Below are 20,209 nucleotides of genomic sequence, written 5' to 3' on the forward strand. Positions count from 1 at the left end.
GAAAGGAGTGGGAAGAGATAAACCAGGGTAAATAGGGATAGCATGAAAAGCCCATTGGCATGCAACCAAGAGCCTACACAGGCCCTTGCTACAGCAGAAAACAGGAGATCAAGCACGTACGAGGAGACAGCGGGAGAACAGATGTGGGAAGAAGGTTCAAGTGTCCCTGGGCTCAGGGGGTAAGAAATGGCAGCAAAGCACAGCAGTGAGCCCCAGCACACACAGTGATCTCAGCCTTCAGCAGCAGCACCAGGCGACCCACTGGCTTGGTGTCTGCCATCATAGGCATTTTCAGTATATCAATATTGATATTGGATGGTACGAGCAATGTCATGTGAAACTTCCACATCAACCAAGGCTTCCCAGTCTGCCCATAAATTTATTTGGCTATCAGCCAAACCCAGATCCACCAATACCAATCACTTTTGCTCTGAAATTAGCCTCCACTTACAGTCTTGCAACGAACAGTCACTGTTTCATTTCAGTGCTGATGAAAGCTGCAAGCCCTAAGGACCCACAAACGTAAGAGGTGGCACAAGTCTAAAGGAATTTACCCATTCCAGAAGCAGACAGAAGGTGAGCATCTGACCCTTCCAGCTGGCCAGCCTACACCTCAGACCAGCCCACACATCAGACTAGCCCACATTGCAGTCAATTGAACCTGGAGACTGGTACCTTCTCACTAGAAGTGGAAACCTGGCTGAATGGTCAGCAGGACATCAGGAAAATCTCCCAGTCTAGCTGACCAGCTGCCTGTTTGGGAACACGAGCTGCACAAAGGTCTTCGGACACCCTGCAGTACTTGGTTGTTCCTTATATCTGTTCTGTGTTCCCAAGTCTCAGGAGGATTACCAGCAGAGAAGTGCTGGGTGAGGAAAAGCAGAAAAGGCAAGAACAAGCTGATATACTGCAAAAGGAAGGAAGCAGTAGGTTGAAGATGGGATTTTACAGTAGGAAAACTGCTTGCTAGAGTGTAAAGCAGAATCTGGGGGGAAGAGGAGATGCTGGTCAAGAAAAGAGGCAGGAAAAGGCTTGCTACTACAGGGAACAGGAAAGGCCTGTAGCCCCGGGCTGATAAATCACATATTGCTGCTAAAGTCTCACACCAGCCCCTAAAGCCTCTAGCACTGACTGGGGTCTCAGCAACAAGCAGGATCTGCCACAAGTATGTCCATCCAGCTTCAGGTAGACACTTAAGGTATCTCAGGTCCAGACCATTAAGTGCCCTGATGATAAGGACACAGACCTTGAATTCCACATGACAGGTCATGTGGAACTCGCACAATGAGACGGATACGCTGCTTTGCCCAGCCTACACAAGGACCACACAGCTGCAGCTCGTGCTCCTTAGAGCCAGTGGCTGCATTCCCAGCCAGCCTGCCTTTGTAACCAACCCCCTGCCCACCAGGAGGGCCTGAACCCTGCACCATCAGCAGTGAAAGCACAAACCTCCACCTCATGCTCTAAATAATTAAACTCTGTGGGAGCATCAACAGACTCATAAAACTCTTACGCAGACCAAGCCAGTCATTAATGGGGGTCAAAGATGAGTGCTCTATTTTTTTAAGAGTGCTTTGATGCATGGGGAGAGTGGTGAGAGGAGATCTTCATTACCTTTCTCTGGTACCTGATGAATTTTTCCTTTCCTGGCTATCAACACCTCCTACTTCCACACAAACCCCATACTGCTGGCAATCATCCGGACAGCCAGAGACAATTGGAAGGTGTGTTTAGATGACAGCTGTGCTAGCTGGTCACCTGCAAGTAGGAAGCAAGGGGCCTTGCTGAGCAAAGCCAGGCTCTACCAGAGGCTCAGCCAGTGCTTATTACGAGGTTTGGGTTTCCCCAGGGCCAGTGCAATGCTTAAAGTCATGCAAACCACAACCTCACACACTGTCTCCCCTACAGCAAGGCACAGAGCAGAGCACAAAGCAGTAAAATATGTCAGGATTATTAGTCTGGGCTCAGAGCCAGAGCTGGGAGCTGCCACAAGGGTAGGGAGGCTGCCTGCAGCCCTGCAGGTCAGCAGGAAGGAAGTGGAAGTCCCCTGACAGGCAAGGAGAGGCAGCACACAGGAAAGGCAAGCCACAGCTGAGAAAAGGTCACAGAAATACTAGTCTGACCCACTCCTTCTAGCATTAAAATACATAGCTATATATACACACACACACATACACATATACACATACACATGTGAGCTTCTTGCTCCTGTGTTTTGTTCAGACATTTTAAGGAGAGGTCTGCTCTTCCCATTCTAGCTACATTTCCCTGATCCATACCAGCTTTGGAAATGATTTCTTAGACTTTCCATCATTGAAAGCCTTGGGTAGAAAGAAGGGAAAGCAGGCAGTCTTGGGGAAATGATCACCACAAGACAAACACCCCAAGCAGCAGGCACGGGTGTTGGCTGCTCTGTCGCCAGCTCCAATTCCAGCTTGCACCAGCTCAGCCTCTGCCTGCTTTCTCTGCTGCATTTGCTTTGTGTAGAAGAGAGGCCCCAGACTGGAAGTGGCTCCAGGATCTCTGCTACTGTGCCAAAAAAGTGACTGGTGTAGCAAGGCCAGCTTCTATTTATTAATTATAAGTAGAACTGATAGATGTCCCTTTTTACAGGTCACTAGAAATCTTCTCCCAACAAGCCCTGATACTTGGACATGCAGAGGGAAGTTAAGAGATTTGCACACAACATCAGCACTCATCTTTTCCATCATGGCAAAAGCAGCAGCTGTTACTTCCCTTATTCTTGGAAATAAGCGGGGAAATAGATAGGACTCTTGAGCCTTGGCACCTCTTCCCTCTCACCCTTTGGCTACCAGAGCTCCTGTTACTATTCAGGGCAGGAGTGCTCCACAGGGCACACATTCCAGGGGGCTGAGCCATCCCACGTGGCCAGGCTCAAAATGGCAGACAGCGATGAATAGGATAATTAGAAAGTACAACAGCAACCACAACATAAAAACAAGCAGCTTCTATTACAAGAAACAGTTCTATGGCATGGCTAGATCCATCACCCCATATGCTGGGTTGTGGTGGTGCCTCAGGAGCCTGCTGCTATTATCTGTTTGCAATCACATTTCAGCCCGTCTTTCTGCTTAATGCTCGAAAAGCAAGGCTAATCAGATTCACTCTCTCTTTCTGCTTAATGTCTCCAGTTCTCAAGCATGCTCTGTACTGTTTCTATTGATGTTCATGTAACACTAGCCAGGAGCATACAGTGCAAAAAAAAAAAAAAAAAAAAAAGGAATTACCTATTAATTGTAGTCCTTCTTTGCACCTATTTTGTCTAAAATTTCTTCTATGCTTGATCTTTGCAAACAAAAGTCAGGAAATTCCCATTTCCCCCTCTACACCACACCCAACTCCTATATGAGTTCCCTTCTTCAAACTACTCCTCCAGTGGTATCTGGGCAATTAATTATAGCACAGACCTCTCAGGCTTCCCTCTTACTCTCTGGAATAGCTTTTTAAAATATTTGCTGGCTAGGAACTTCCAGATTAGGACGTCTTCTGCTGGCACTGTAATAGCCCCTCTTTGTTAATCTATCTGAAATGACCATCACATGCTCTGCTACTCCCTCTCCCTCCAGTACTATTTAATTACTACAGTCCTACATGGGAACTCTAACGTGCTCTCAGCATTTCAGGTCTGAGGACAAACAGGACCCCAACAAGGCTGCTTTTTACCTGCATTCCTTTGGGCTCCAAAGGGCAGCTGGAGCATTGCTGAAGTCAGCTACAATACCTAGATCTTTATTAGAGCAACCATCACAAGAGCAGATAAACTGCCCCTAGACAGGGCAGATTGCATGAAAATTCATCAAAGTGATCAGGAAATCCAGGAAGAGAGTGGCTTACATGAACGCCCATCACCATGAGGAGAAAAGTTACCCATTACAAGCACAGTAGAAGATCTGCCAGAAGAACAACAATTTTAAAAAAATCAGCAAGTATTTACATGAGAAGAGAAAGAGATGTAGGTGGAAGACAAATCTGCCAGAATACATATCTCTATCCAGGAGGAGTGAAAAAAAGGGAGACTGCAGAGATGAAACCCCAGACAGCCCATCAGCTCGTGCATCTGTACACATTCCCCAGCTAATACCCACTACACCAATCAGAACAATGGCAGCTCCAGAGAAGACCCCGATTATCCAAGCTCCTTCACTAACATCTTCCCCAGAGGCTGCATGCATGTGCAAAGGAATGGAAAAAAACCATACCTCTCAATGAGATTACTTCCAGCATTTTCTATATTGCTCCCACTCTTACAAATGTGTCTTTAAAAAAATATTGCAGCTGGCTTATAAATGTGTCAGTTTTTAAAAAACCCAAACACAGCCTTGAAAACAAAGACACTTTGTACTCACCATATCCAGTGGCATCATTATTTAATATCAATGCACTGATTCTTTCCTTTTATTCACTCCATCCTTGGAACACAAAACCACTGTAACAGCCACCCAGTGTATAATCTTATCATTCAACACGACACAACACTACAATAACCTTTCTTTTGCCATGTCTTTGGCTACCAATGAGAAGAATTTAGGTTTAAATGCTTCAAAAACTCAGCCCAACTACAGTACAGCATGAAACAAATCTCTAACTCTCAAAGCTGGAGTGAATTCTCTCATCCCTCCCTATGACTTTCCTTATTTGAAAATGGCTGCACAAACATTTCTAATTTGTGCACCACACCAATTGCAACCTGCCCCTCCTGCCAAGAACAGCTGCTGGGTCAGTCCACACATGCACAGGCTCACTGCATCCTGCTGCCTCTGGCACACTGCTCTTCACTGACATCATCTCCACCTTCATGTTGCAGAAAATTCACCAGGCAAGCACTGTTTCTGCTCCTTTAGCCATAGGGCAATTGCTGTAGGCCAAAAGATGCCTCCATCTCATCTCCAAATGCACACCCCAACCTGCACTGTGCCCCTGCTAAGCAGATGCTTGGGCACTTGTCTCGTAGGACACACGTACTCCCCACAGCCAGCACGGGCTAATGCACATACACCAAAACATCCCTGGCACAGCCAAGGCAGAAACACCAGCCCTGCCAGTCAGCAGAAGCAAAGTTTGCCTCGGCCAGTTTGCATGGAGCCTGAGCTTCATCTCACCCCAGGCTTCATCACATCCCTGGAGCAAGACAGCGCTATTCTACAACACCACAGCAATGTCTCTCAAGGGACAATTTCTGCTAGTGTCTGAAAATTAGTTAGGCAGTAGCACCTGGAACAACTGCAAGCCACAGTTTGGAGAAGGAGAGACTTCCTCCTGGTGCCATGGTACCCAGCTCCAGGCCTGGCTCACCATGGCATGCAGAAAATTCTCCAGATGTTTCCTCTCCTTGTCATTTACCCCAGACCACCTGGTCCCACCAGCTCCAGGTTCTTGATCCAAATAGCCAACATCACCAGGTTTGGGGAAGAAGCTCTTTTACAAACTTGGCCTACAGCTATCCCACCAGGCAGTTTCCTTTTGCCCTCTCATAAAGAATGATTAGAGCTACTATTTTTTGAGCTTGTTAATAATAATACATGAGCCTAATAATAATAATTCTTAGGCTCCCAGCAATGAGCTCTCAGGAACTACAGTATGTCTCCAATTGTAGAGGCAGTGAAACTCAACCTTTTCCCTTTTTTTCTCCTTTTGAAAATACTGCTTGGGAATGAAGTCAGCATCTGGAAGCACATGAGCATATCTGAGGGACAGAAGAGGTGCAGGGGGGAAGGGAGGGATCTGAAAATGAAAGCTGAGGGTGAGGCTTCACATTACAACTGAACCAGGCTAATAGGTCACTGTTGCCAAAAGAGGGGGGGCCCATTTTCACCTTTCTTTCATTCCTTACCTTTCACTGCTGGCAAAACAAATCTCGCCCCTCCTTAGCGGCAGCTCTGATACGAGCCTGAACCTGGTGAACAGGTTCAGCTCTCTGTCCCAGGAGAAAACAATTCACTTTTTTAAAGTTTTGGGCAAGTCAGCTTCCCAAAAGCTGAACAAACTGTATCCACAAGGCAAGGAATACGGCCACAGAGCCAGGAGAAAGGTATGATCACCCCTCTTAGAAGGAGCAAGTGGTTAGATTGGGTCAGCCACCGCAAGAAAATCCATCCTAACGCACATGAAACTGCAGTTTCATCCAAGAAGGATACTGGTCAGCACAAAACAAGTGGCCAAGCTGAAAAGCCTGCAAGAGAGGTGTTTGCTAATATTCTTAGAACAAGTAGTTTTACCTATTTACCTACTTTTACCTGGTGTCCACACCAGTAGCATTTATGAAGGCAGCCATACAAATGAAAAACAACACTAAAACTGAGCAGACCCCAACTAGAAAGAAATACAAGAGGAACTGCAAGATTTCCAATAATAATTTTCCCTATTTTTAAATTGGACTTTGTTATTATCAAACAAGATGGCTGCCTTCATCACTATGTTAAAGAAATGTCTGTTTTCATTACAAACTTAACAGTTAGTTTCAGGGTGAATTTTTCTTTTCCCATTAGCTTCTACATCCTCAGATGAACAAAAATTATGCTTTTCTTTTATTAAAAAAAAAAAAACAAGCCCATATTAACTCTACTGTCTTTATTTCTCTCCACCTCCTCTGTTCAATTACTAGAAGCAATTTACAGACAATAAATGTAACTTCACAGCTGCCTGTATGAAGTATTCCCTTCATTTTATAGATGAGGTTACAGGCTATACAGAAATTAATACCAGCAAGGTCTACTTCAAAGCTGGATAAGCAAGAGGAACAGATGCACTCTTAAAGAATACAGATCATGACTGTACTCTAGTAAAACTAGTAATAAAGGATTAAGAATGTTGCCAGTTGGATATAAATTCTTTGCATGTATCTGCTTAAACACAGTAACAAACAAAAGCTGGCTTTGAGGTTTTGCTTGGGTTTATTCTGTTATTATTAGGAACAGCATTATGAGATTTCAGATATACCACTCACAGACCAAACATGCTCTCTTTACCAGTAAATATTGCTTAACTGCTCACCTCAGGACTCAAAGAGGCTCTCTTCCCAGCTGGTGCATGGTCACCAGGAATCTGCTGCTAGAAACTCTGGACGTAATTTTAATCAATACAGATAAGCAAGCCAGGAGAGAGTCCAGTGTTATCTGACACAGCCTCATGGGCTTTGGCAGGGCTAGGAGCAGCAAGAACCAGTGTTTGTTGTTATAGCTGCCAGCCATGACTGTGAAAAAGCATTGGGAGTAGCAACACTAAAGGGGAAAAAAAAAATCCAAAGGTGCAGTTTTGTGCAGGCACTCTTCTGATGATAACTGCTCCTTAAGGCTTCATAAAAATGCACAGCCAACTTGTCTTCTTCCACACATTATCACAGCTCAGAAATAGCACCTGAGTCTAGTTAGACAATTCAGCACAGCTTCTCCTAGGAAGCAACCACCACTGGCATGCAGGTACTCCAAAGGCTGAGTCATCTCAACAGGCCCTTCAAGGGAAAATAATCCTATTAAGAATTGGTGTGCTGGTATTGAAGTCAAAAAGGAGTGTTAATTTTGGCAGTTAATTACACTGCTTCCACTCCATCCATTTTCTACCAAACGTAACACCTGTAGGTTAGTAAATTCACCATGCTCCTCCATCCATCTCCAAGGTCCTTTCTTGACCCTAATCCCCTCTTTAGCCAGCAACTGCCTGTCATTGCCCATGTTTCCTTATCCCTGACTAACACAAATTAGTATTTGTACAATCACAGAGCTTGAAAACCTAATTTAGGACTTAGGCCTTCATTTCCAGCCTGCATACAAATTCCTTCACCTGAGGACAGGTTTCAGCACTGCCCCCTCTTCTAAACGCTTCCAAAGGGGTGGACTGAAAAAGAAACCAGTGGCTTAGGTCAAGAATTTTACTTTTGAGACTGGTAGATCTGTTGTGGAGATCCACGGATATTTTTCTAATATAAGAAACATATAAAATGCCTAGAATTTGATATCTGCTTTTTAATTAAATTGAAATAAGTAAATCACAGCCTGTTGCCATGGAGAATGAACAGACACGGCCTCCTGACTCCCGGGCAGGATCAAGCAGGAGAGGCAGACAAGGCTGTGAAATTAAAAACACCTATTTTAAAGCAAATGGTCTTGATAATTAGCAAAAAATGTGGCATAGGGAAATAATATAACCATATGGCAGGAAGTGGTTTTCAAGGTGAACTACAAAGCTGTTTTAAATAAATGAATAAACTGCTGGAGCTGCTGGGTCACCCACAGAATCATATATGCAGAATTAAACGTGATTTCAAAAATACACCGAAAAATAGCAATTAGCTCTTCTTTCACTTTCCTACCTATAGCCTGCATCTGTGTCTGTTCTTATTTTTAAGGACTTGTTTCAAGCAACTACTGCTTGCACCTATTTGCAGTTACCAGAGAGTCCTCAAATTCAGACATTTTCAAAAGCCTTGCAGTTTACCCTGAAGCTAGAACAAAATTTATGGGACATAAAACCTTTTATCTATTACTCAGTGTCACCACACTGAGTAATAGATAAATCCTGGTCAGGTCATCAGACACTAATAATCATTCCTGGATCTATGCATCCTTGTTATGACTTCCATGACAAAGTGACTTTGGAGGGAACTTGCCCTCCACACACCATGTGCCCAATCCTGTGCTACACCACTCAAGAAGCACAGCTCAGAGTCAAAAAGTAACTCTGGTTTATCAGTGGGAGGCTGACAGCATATCCACGCTTGGCTGGTGGACAAGAGCCTTGCACGCTCCCTTCCCAGTTTGTCTGGAGCACAGGACACCAAAATATTCCACCCCTTTTAAGATACTTCTGCTCTGCTCAGATCTAAAAGGACTGCAGCAAGGAAACCCCCTCATCACCTTTTTGAGCCCAGCCAGGTCAAATCTGAGCAAGACTAACAACTTCCAGTAAGCATGTGGCCAAAGTGCATCAAATTCATAAAAGCTTAAAATACTTGAAATAAACTGTACCTGATGACTCAGTTTCAAAAATGTGCTGTACATTCTTTTAAAGGGAAGGGACAGATGAACTAACTTTCACTTCAAACCTCCCATCCACGCTAGAGAAAAAGCCAACCGTTTCTCCTATTCCGTGAAGACACAAGTTATCAGCCACAATTATTTGGTCTTCCACAGCAGTTAACGACCCACACGAAACAAACTCTCAGGGTCTCAGATCAGACCCTTGTGACACAGCTAGTTAGTTACATTAAAAACCAGTCACATTCTCAACCCTCAGCAGCCCAACCTGAACCAGCTATTGACAAGTTACCTTCTGTTTTCCACCATGACCAAGAAACACCCACAAGGTGAGGAGAGTTGGGACAGAAGTCCTGGGAAAAGAAGGAGTTGTGGAAAAATGCACAATTAAAACTAGTATTCTCTGTTTTCACAGTTTTGCCCAGTTTTGGAACATTTGCTGCTTTAACTGAAGTCACACTGCTTAAGATGTTTGGCTTCCATTAAAAATAAACTCCAGGTCCAAGTCTGCATGAAGATAGGCGTAAACTTGCAAATCTGGTTCACCCTGAAGGGCACCAATTCCTTAAAAATGCTAGGGTAGGGGTAGCACATGTGGGCTAATTCATGGGTTTTGAACAGTCAAGGCTAACAACAGTAGCCCAACTTTGCTCATGCACCCCATTTCTTTCCAAACCCTGCAGCGAGAGGAGCTGTGAAACACCTCAGGACACATCAGCTGCACTGGAAGATGCTACACACCCTTGGCTTCCTCACTGCCCAGCACCTTCCCTGGCATGCCAACAGTTTCCTACTGCTTGAACCACAGTCCTGCAATAACATCCAAGCACAAACAGCTTTGCCAGAAACTGTTTCTGCCCTAAATGGCACCTGGCACATAGAGGGCATCAGGTGGCTTGTACCTCCTCACTTCGTAGTTCTATTTACCTTTAATTTTGACTTGAAGAGATTGAACACAATTATAAAGGCTGGCCAAGCATCTCCCTTTAGAAGGGAAATGCATTTTCTTCTCCATCCACACAAGCCAAGACAACCACACAGAGGAAGACTCCTTCCCAGGGACACTCCCAGTTGGACAGAGCCAGGGTTTAGGGGTGCCTCCATTAAAACTCAAGCCACTGGTCACTTAGCATATGAAGGAAGATGCTAACCATGCTCAGGAGAGACTGTTTTCAAATCACAGCATACTGGGTCACAAGCCAAAAATAATTAAAAAAAAAAAAAAAAAAAAAACACTTAAACAACAACCAAAACTAGACAAAAAACCCCACACACCATCCCCCACACTGTTCCCTTCGGCAGCATCACACTGAACCACACACACAATAGAGGGGCCAAGAACCCTGCCCACGCTGTCCACAACTTCTCATTCCCACCTCCCGTGCCAACTCCCTGCAAGCCCCTCCTGCACCCCCAGCCAACATCCCCAGGACAGCCTTCACCCACCCACAAACTCTGCCTGACATCTATGCCCCCGGGACCACTTCAAGCCCCACCAGCCGGGCAGAAGGCTTCCCAAACAAGCAGAGGCTGCAGCCGCCAGCCTTGCTGGGGTATTTTCCCCCGGCGGTGCGGCTGCCCGGGCTCCCAGCGGGAGTTTCCAGCCCTGAACCTCGGCGGCTCGAGGAGCGTGGGGCACACGTGCGCGCCCGCCGCTGTCAACAACTTCCAGCCGCTGTCCCAGTGGGCAAGTCCCGGGGGCGGGGGGCTGCCTGCCGCCCCAGCAGTGATCTGCCGTGGGAAAGGACGCTCGTAAGCAGGACAGCGCTTTAACAAAAATAAAGATCACCTGAATATTATCCTTAACAGCCAGAAAGGTCACGACGTGGAGGTCCATGGGGGGGAGGGGAGGGAGATGGGGAAGGAGAGGGGAAGGAGGGGGGCGGCAACGCACAAACGCCCACAGTTTTAACTGTTTGACTGCCGTAAAAAATGAAATAACATGAAGTAACCGGAGACTTAGGAGACGGACAGACCCCGACGCGCGGGGACTGCCCGGCTGCCCGAGCCCCCGCCCGCCCTTCACACGAGGGAAGGCGGCGGAGGGAGGGTGTGGAAAGCAAACAACACCCCCAGCAAACGCCGCGCACGCCGGGCTCCCCCCCACACACACACACACCGCCCCTCACAGCCGCTTACCTGTGCGGGCCGGCGGCCCTCAGGGTCCCATGGCAGCCCCGTCCCGCCCCGCCCGGCCCCGCCCCGTCCCGCGGCGGGCACAGGAGCTCCCGAGCCTTTGTTGCGCGGAGGGGAACGGGAACGGGAGCGGGTCCTGTCAGCTCATGTGACGCGGCGGGCTCGGTCTCCGCTGCCCCCCACCGCTGCTCTCCCCTGCCCGCCCTCCGCCGGCGCTCAGCGCAGGCCTCGCAGCCGGGAGCGGGTCTCAGGCCCGACTGGCTGCTGGCGGAGCGGCGGCGGCGGGGGGGGAGGAGCCGGCGGCGGGGCGGGCTCGGCGGCGGGGCCGGGCGCGGAGGAGGGCGAGGAGGGCTCTGGCAGCGGAGCGGAGCGCTGCCTGCCTGGAGCGGGAGGCGGCGGGGCCGGGCGGGCGCTGCCCTGCGGGCCGTCCTGCCCCCCGCGCCAGAGCCCTGCTCTGCGAGTGGTAACACGGTGCCCCGAGCAGGGGGTTTGTTCCTCTCCTGAGGCTGCTGGCGGTGCGCTTGGGGCCCTGATGTACAGGCCCGGGCCTGCCGCTGCAGTAAAGAAAGTAAATAAAAACGTAATTATGTGCTTTCTAGTTGGGGCTCGCAACGAAAGAGAGGAAAACCCCTCGTTTTCTCGAGAAGAGATCTGAGAAATAGCAGTACTGGATCAGATCAGCATCCTGCCTTTGAGATTGCTGAACAGGCAAACCCTAGGAGTCGGCTACAAGAAACAGACCATGGCGCTGCCCCAGAAGACTTTGACCATGACCATGATCCTGTGGTCAGGCACTTACCAATAGCTGGGGTCTTCGTATTTAACAGCTCTTAAAGGATTTTTTTTTTTTAACATTCAGTATTTTTGGGTTTGAACCATTCGAAATGTTTGTGTCTGCTCCATCATGCAGCAAGCACCCAGCTTTCTTCTCCAGAGAGTATTTAATCATCTCCTTTTGTTTGCCAAACTCTAAGTAGGGGGCAGAGAGAGATTACCTTCCTGAAGGTCTTTAAAACCCCAATAATCCATTTTTCTTCACAATCCAAGACTGAAAAGCAAACACCACCAAGCCAGGCCTTATAGAGGAAACACGGGTGACATTTCTATCAAAAATGCAGACAGCTCAGAAAACCTCGGATTCCCTCATCAAACACAACCACCAATTCAATGAGCAGCTTCCCTGCCATCTCAAGATTGCTATTCCATGGGAATCACCTTCCTAGACACCACAGCTGATATTAAAAATGGCACCCCAAAAGCCAGCACATACATGAGAACCTACAGATCATCAAACTTGCTCTATACAGCAGATGCAATAAGATCAGCAGCCATTCACAACACAACAAAAGGCTGTGAGATTCAGTCAGTCCTGCACATACTGTTACACCTGCTCTGAGGGGAACGCCAGTGATCGGCTTTAAACAGGAAGATCACTCTTCCATAAAATAGATACAAATTTACTACAAAAAAGATACAGTGGCAACTACAGCAATTCAGGAAAATAACTTTTCAAGGAATCAAGGTTTATTTGGTGTTCGTCTAATGCTACCAAAATTAACAGGGATTGGCAAAGTCTCTAACCACATTAGCTCTCTGCCAATCTGTTTTTCTGCTTTTTATTTTGGTCTCTGCTACAGCATTCTCCCCTGCAACCATGTGCTCCTGCTGATGACAATACTCCGTGGTAAAATCCACTCATAAAATAACCTCTTAAACTACTGGCTCTGAAAGGGTGTTTTTTCCCCCGTGTCTCTCCTGCTAACCTTCAGGCTCTCCCTTTTGCAACTCATTACAGGAAGCAAATCCACAGATGCAAACACAAGAAATAGAACCAGATACCACCAGAGCATCAAATATGAAATATGTCAGTACAGCCTCACAGACAGCATAATCAATGCCCTTCCTCCATAGCAAAAGGAAATCTGCCCAAATTCTTTGTTCTTGCATGTACTTGTCCCAAGTCTCTACAGTTCACCATTTCATCTAGCACATGAGTTACCCCCACAGAAACCACGTGAATGAAACTAAATAATTGCTGTTTTACAACAAGCACATACAGCCAGCCAGCAAAGGACATCAGGAGAGTATTTGTCAGACAGCAACAACATGAACGCCTCAATCCTTACCCCAAAGGAGACCAAAACCTTCCCAAAAGCAAAAGCTTGGCATTAAAACTTATAATCCCTCGATACTAAAGCTATGGATTTAAGGGAGATGTTGCCAGCCTAGCCTGTTACAGCCTCCCTGCTGACCTCTCCTTTGTCACCAGCACAAACAGCCCTTTTTCGCTAGAGGTCCATGAGAAAACCAGCAGCCTGTCAGTCACGGCTGTTTACACCCTTTCCACTTCTTTGGTGCTCCTTTTTTTTTTTCTCAAGCAGTCCAATTAATTAATATAATTAGATTAAACTAAGAGCAATTGCATCTAACCTGTAGCTAGCTTGAATATTGCTGTTTTCTGTCAGATCTGATAAAAAGACCCTGAGCCCAATAGCTGTTTGTTTTTTTCTAGCTCTATCAGTTGATCTAATACAAGATATTACCTTTCACCACAAACCTTGCTTCCCTAGGATCTTTAGACCATCATGGCTACAAGATCATTTTAATGTTTTGCCTTAACTGATTCTTCCATATTCTCTTATCTATGAAGTAGAATATGATAAAATGTATTCCCTTCTGTATCACTACTTACACTGTTTCCATAAACGTAATATTCAAGTACCTTCTAGGACTGCATTACCTGATCTGACTACCTTCTGTCATATGAAGGGATTGGTTTTCTTTCTTTCTTTTTTTTTTGGGTTTTTTTTTTTTGTTGTTGTTGTTGTTGGGGTTTTTTTGGGTGGTGTTTTTTTTTTGTTTTGGTTTGGGGTTTTTTTTGTTTGTTTGTTTTTTTGTTTTTTTTTTTTTTGTTTTCTCATCAGGAAGAAAATGATGCATGGAGCAAAGTTTTGGTTTCGTGATGGTTTCATCCCCTTTCCTCTATTCATGTTGCTTTGTGTTTATACCATAGAAAATGAGGACAATGGCAGTTTCTGTGATAGATAGACCTTATTTCCCAAGGAAGCTAATTTCAGAGTGTTGTGCCACCCATAGAAACAGTCTCCCGCACAAAGCAACATTTTACTATGTCATTCCCCACCAAAGAAAAGCTAATCCATATTCTTGACATTTGGGACAGAAACTTCCTAAGGCAAGAACAGCATTTTCCTTTCTCCAGAAAAAGAGTTTCAACCTGTGATCCTCAGTATGCAATGTTCAAACAGATTGTGGTAGATTATTAACATACAGGCCAGCGCTCTATATGGTTATAAATAGGAAAATCTGGAAACCAAAAAGAGTAACACGCCTTTTAATTGCACTGAGGCAGATTATCATAGGACAGCCTGGAAGGGAAATGGTGGAGACAGATTATTTCATGCTAAAAAAAGAGAGGGAATTTACTTATGTGTAAGGAATCACACTGCTGTTCCTCAAAGAGGAACACTGAATGATCCCACGTGTCTACAAAGGCAGTAGGTACAACATACGAGCTACTGAAAGACAGAAACTGAGGTGAAGAGAGGAATCATCTGTGCTCAAGCACTGAAAGCAGAAATGCCAGAAGACCTCGGGGAGACAGTAGACAGCAGATTTAATATGTTTTTGCAATGTGATATGGCAGCAAAAATCATGCAGTTAATTCAATTTGGGGTTGTAAAGGCAGAGACCTCTTCTGAGAGATACGGGCAATAGTCCCATTTTTTAATATAGTAGTGAGACCGCAGCTCGAAGACACGTTTAGTTCTGGACAACGCGGTGCTAGCTACATGTCAACAACTTGGAGGGAAATAAAACAAGAGGAACATAAAAAGATGGAAGAGATTACAGCATGTGTAGGTTGGCCAAATAACAACTGTGAAGAGCATCATGGGAATTGCAGGTGAGAACTTCAGGGGCACAGAAGCATCAGGGAGCAAGAAAGAATGTTTAGGGTTATCTGAGTGAGTATAAATGGTATAGATATATAGTAAATTAAGTAAAGGAAACATTAATCTACAAGACTGCAAGACAGCATCCCACAGGAGCTCCCATCACCTGATTCACACAAGACTATGGAGCAAAGCACACAGGAAACCACTAAAGAAATCCTGACTGCAGGAAAGGATTACATGAGGACAGTATGCCTTTGGGACCATTTAACTGCTCGCAGACTGGGACATCTGCAGAGCAGTAGGTCCCAGCCCAGTTCGTGGAAATCTCCCTTCTCCATGCTGTTGCTGGAGGCACTTGTAGACCAAAATAACCATGTGGGTAAGTATAGACAGAGTCTTGGAATTCACAGACGGTATTCAGAGGGGCTGTGGACAGGAAGGCCTATTGTCAGAATTTTTCCCTTTTATAACTATGACTTCCTTGGGATGTCACTGGCTCACCACCTGCAAAAAACAGCACTGATGTTTTAATAAACATTCATTTGGATTACACAGACCTTTGAGTAGATGTCCTGGACAGCACTAACCACTTCTGAGGTCTGTGGCAGATAGAGTAGTTAATTAGAATGAAAACAATCTTTAATATTCCATAGTTAGAAGGATGAAACCAAGATAGGATGTAAAAGATGTAACATAGGAAAGCTTGCACCCATAACACCTTTACATCACATTGTGCCATCATATTCTCTAGCCTTTCTAGTTATACAGAAAAGGAGACCTGACAGTTTAATATGTTGCTTCAAAGCAAGGGCTGATACACCATGTCACTGTAAGCCCAGATGTGCCACACACTCATTGCTGGGGGGAAGAAAAAACAGGCAAGAAAAAAAGCCCAAACAATTTTATAAATGTTCTGTAAGGAGTCTGAATGTCTTTTCTTTTTTATTTGGTCTATATTTTTTAACACCACCCTTTAGGAGGCATGTGCAGTGATCACGTTATCAGTGCATCCATACACAAAGCACGCAAGGGTATAGTCCCCCATAAGTGTTGACCTTAAATTGTCTTTGTCTACATAAAAATGTCATGATCTTCATGAAGGAAACCTTTCTGCTTATTTATATATATGAAAAACATGGCCTAACACACACAAATATACAGCAAATGTATACAGCAAAAATGTACATTATCTTGTAAGAAATTGCTGAAGCATATGCTAAAACTAATTCATCACCCCCCCCCCATCACAAACCTGTGACTGCTTCATTTGCACTCTGCTTAATGGTCCATCTTTCTCAGGACAACATATGTTACAAATCTCTGTAATTTCATGCTCTTACTTTGCAGACCATGCTTAAAGAAAAGAAAAAAAAAAAGAAAAAAGAAGCATTTTCTCCTTTCTTTTAAATGTAGCTCTTGTCTAAATGCTCGGACAGGCACTGTCAGCTCTGAAAATTCAAGATTAATCAAGCAATTAAGAATTGATATCTAGTGACTTATCATGACTGGAAATGAGAGATGCTGCATTCATTTTAGCTCTACAAGAACCCAAAATAGCTAACCTGATTTTGATGGACAGCAAGATCTTAAATCTTATGGGGAGAACAGCTACAGTTCCTTCTACTAAAGTGGTTCCTTCAGAACCCCCATCTGCGTTCTGCACATTCCTTAGCAAAGGGCCAGTCTGTACAGAGGGCCATGCTGGAAGAGCTGCATACTTCAGATTCACACCCTGCCTTTACCTGAATGAGTCTGAAAGTGTAGAGAAATCCCAAAAGAGCCAAGCTGAAGTTTTGCTTCCTCTCCCCCATGTGCCAGCACAGGATTGCACTGTATTGCTTGAATAAACAACCCAATTGAGCAGGAATTACATCACTTCAAAACTGTGGCTTCCTTTAAACATTAAAAAGAATGGCAAGCATTTCCATTCACATAACTATGATCATTATCACCTCTCCTCACACCTCCTTCTCCAGCATCTAATCGTTGTGATGGTAGGGACTTCCCTTCCTCCTTCCTTGGGAGTGGAGAGAGCCTTTGCAACTCAGCTGCAGTCATTTGCTTTTCCCTCCATGAGCTCAGGAACTTCTTCAGCAATCAGAAAGACTTCATGGGTTGGATGAGCAACAACTCAGCACATTCCCTCTGTAAACATTTATTTGGAGAATTACGGCATACATATTTGGACTTTCCATGGTCATTTGGATCTGATGAGCTTTACTTATTGTCAAAATGATGGACGCCTCTGTAAAAGAGAGGAGTAACTTCTGCAGCTTTGTTATCTCAACTAGGCAGATGCAGGTCTGATTGATACCTGCATAAGAAATCAAAAATGAAAAGCTAAGTGCAGCAGAACCCAGCGCTGGTGACTCAGGAAGAAACTTTATTTTTCCCTAAACTATAAGTAGCTCAGTAGCTCTTACTTACCCAGCTACTGGCTTCTTCCTGGACAACCTGATAGAATTAAGAACACACAAACCTGAATTCTGTTCCAAACTTCACCTCTGATGCTCCATAGTCTTGGAAAAGTCATTTGAGCTCCTGAGTCTCCATTTTTTCCATGCATGAAGCTGAAATGACATACTGAGCCTTGCAAGAACTTCTGAAACCTCTGATTTTAATAGTACGTGTCAGTGCCAAAAGCACCATTATGGGCATTACAGCACTAATTCTCTCACAAGGGAGGGAAGCTCACTGTGCCACAGGTATTTTGGATACAATTATTACCCCTGGAAGTGCTCAGATATCACTGCACAAAATTGTAGGCAGATGAATCTTTCAGATGGGATAGAAACCAGAGGCCCTGACAGGTTATTAAAAGACATAATGTTTTGAAGAAGCCCATATGTTAGCTTTTTCATGCTCACCCTGTTCCAATTTGGATAATTATGTTCTAACTCTTTAAAGCAGGGTGGCTGACCTGCCTGGCCCTACCAGCTGTATATCCAAATCTTCATGTGGCCCAGAGTGATACAACACAACCCACATATTTCAAAAAGCTGAAGGAAAAGAGGAGCTCTAGGAGAGGTTCATCAGCTAGTGAAGAAGATTTCCTCCTGAAATGGGAGCCCTCCCCTCCTGCTGAAACAGTCCTTCCCTGAGCAGCAGCTTCTCTGTGTCACTTCACCACAGGAACCTGCCTGGTACTGTCAGGGCACCATCACACTTTGCCCCCAGGCAGCTGCATAGTGGCAGCTCTGTGATGCACAGATGCTGTGAACATTGAAGATTCACAGCTCACAACACATTCCAGCAGTTTACAGGCCTAGTTATTAATAGTGAAGGACCTAGTGACATACTAGTTACTAATAGTAATCTGCATTTCTACTTTATCATTAAGAAAGAAAAACATTTCATCCCTCACAGCAAGTGGAGCCTGGCTTGCCCGAGAATCAAGCAAGAGAAGACACTGAAGGTTTTCATTCTTCTCTTGGAGATCACTGGTGCTCTCTGAGCTGCCCTTTTTTTCTTTATAAACTCTCAATGATAATTCACTGTGCATTGCACACCTTGACCAGCAGAGTCCCAAAACACAGAAAGAGCAATATCTGAGCCTTCATCAGTTTCCTGACATAGCAAAGAAGAGAAGTAGCATATGGTGCAAAGGATTTTTTTCACCACAGACACACAATAAATTTTCCCAAACCCAAGATAAGATGCCTTTTCCAAATGGTGAAAGAAAGTGGTGGCAATTCCAAGCAGCCCCCAACATCTAATTTTGCATTTCAGATGCCACTCTGACCCAGTGATGGTGTCAGCAGCCACTCTCCTGTCCCTTGCATGGGCAGTCCTGTGCCAAGACATTGGTATCTGATGAAGCAATTGCTCCAGACGTCATGGACGCAAAAGAGGGGAGCCTGTCCTGTCCCCATCTCCTCACAGGTGCTGGTGGCACCTGGGCCATGGCGTAGACCTTTGAGGAGTGTCAGAGTCACCAGCCCCAGGGGTAGCAGACAGTCCTGGCTGCGGATGGTCTGCACAGCTGTAGCTGCCCACCCCCGGGGAGTCTGTGGTCCGAGGGTTACCAGGGAAGCTGGCGGGGGCATGTGGGCACGCAGGGGACAGGAAAGAGAGCAGAGAGGACCTAGGGCACCATCTGGTGGCTTCACTCACTGCCTTCCCTAAAGCCTTGTCTCACGGGGTCATAATATGGCATGGCCAAGGGCTGAAAGAACACCAAGTCTTCCCATGAGACAGCCCAGCTGGAACAAGAGACCCCTGCCCTTGGCCCAGACTCGCACACCTGTAGGCACTGCTGGGTAGGACAGCAGTGCAAAGCAGAGCCTAGTAACCATTCTTCTTGGGTGCTGCTCAGTCAAGCACTTCCCCTGATAAAGAACCAGCCCTAGCTGGGTACATAGAGATGATCTGCAGTACAGACACCCCGAGAAGGTTAAAGAAGAGAAGACAGAAGTGATGAAGGAGAACACTTTGGACACATGTTTCACTGGTGTTATCCACCACAGTAAGGTCTTGTTTGCAGATAAAGGCAAAATATAGTTTGCACTGCTTCGTGTGACAAACCAGTGCCCATGCAAGAGCTTGTCCTCCGCAGAAAAAGATCAAATCAACAAACCTCTCAAGTGCACCCTGGTTTCTGCTTTCTCAAATAAGGATCTGCTGTAAAGCATTATGAAGGAGTCCATTTAAAGGGAATAGATGACCACAGTGTCACCAACACCCTTTGTAGCAATGCACTCTCAGGACCAAAGGCTCATGTCTGGTGATGAGGGCAAAGGATCCTCATCCTAACACAGCACCTCCTTTAGAAGAAGGCAGGCAGTGCATTTCCACCTCACACCACTGCTTACTTAGGTAACAGGCCTCCACTTCCCTGAAATCCCATCAATAGAAAAGGATAATTCAATACCTGGGAATCAAATGTTATACCACTACTAGGGAGCCTGCTCTGTGCATAACAGCACCATGCTGGGGGAAGGAAGTGCAGCTGAAGCCCTTAGAGACACAGTTTTTAACAGGAATCCATTCTCAGCATTCAGTTTAAAGCAAAATGTATAGGGTGAACACAATAAGCCAGTCACTGCTTCTCACATTTGTGGAGCTGGGGAAACTGATCCATAATTTCCTTTTTTTTTTTTTTTTCCCCCCAATTGCCTAACACTTTGAAATGATCACATTTCCTCTTGCTAGTAGCACTCACTTTTTGCA

General features: G+C 45.4%; 1 protein-coding gene across 4 annotated transcripts in view; it reads right to left on the minus strand.

Moving 5' to 3' along the window:
* Positions 1 to 11,417, minus strand: part of TCF20 (transcription factor 20) — a 130,162-nt gene extending 118,745 nt beyond the window's left edge. For all 4 annotated transcript variants that reach the window (XM_059846567.1, XM_059846563.1, XM_059846568.1 and 1 more), the window contains exon 1: positions 11,130 to 11,417. The gene's annotated coding sequence lies outside the window, so the exon portion shown is untranslated. The remainder of the gene's footprint in view (positions 1 to 11,129) is intronic.
* Positions 11,418 to 20,209: the final 8,792 nt, after the last annotated feature.

Source organism: Haemorhous mexicanus, chromosome 5, assembly GCF_027477595.1.
Source record: "Haemorhous mexicanus isolate bHaeMex1 chromosome 5, bHaeMex1.pri, whole genome shotgun sequence".
Taxonomy (NCBI): domain Eukaryota; kingdom Metazoa; phylum Chordata; class Aves; order Passeriformes; family Fringillidae; genus Haemorhous; species Haemorhous mexicanus.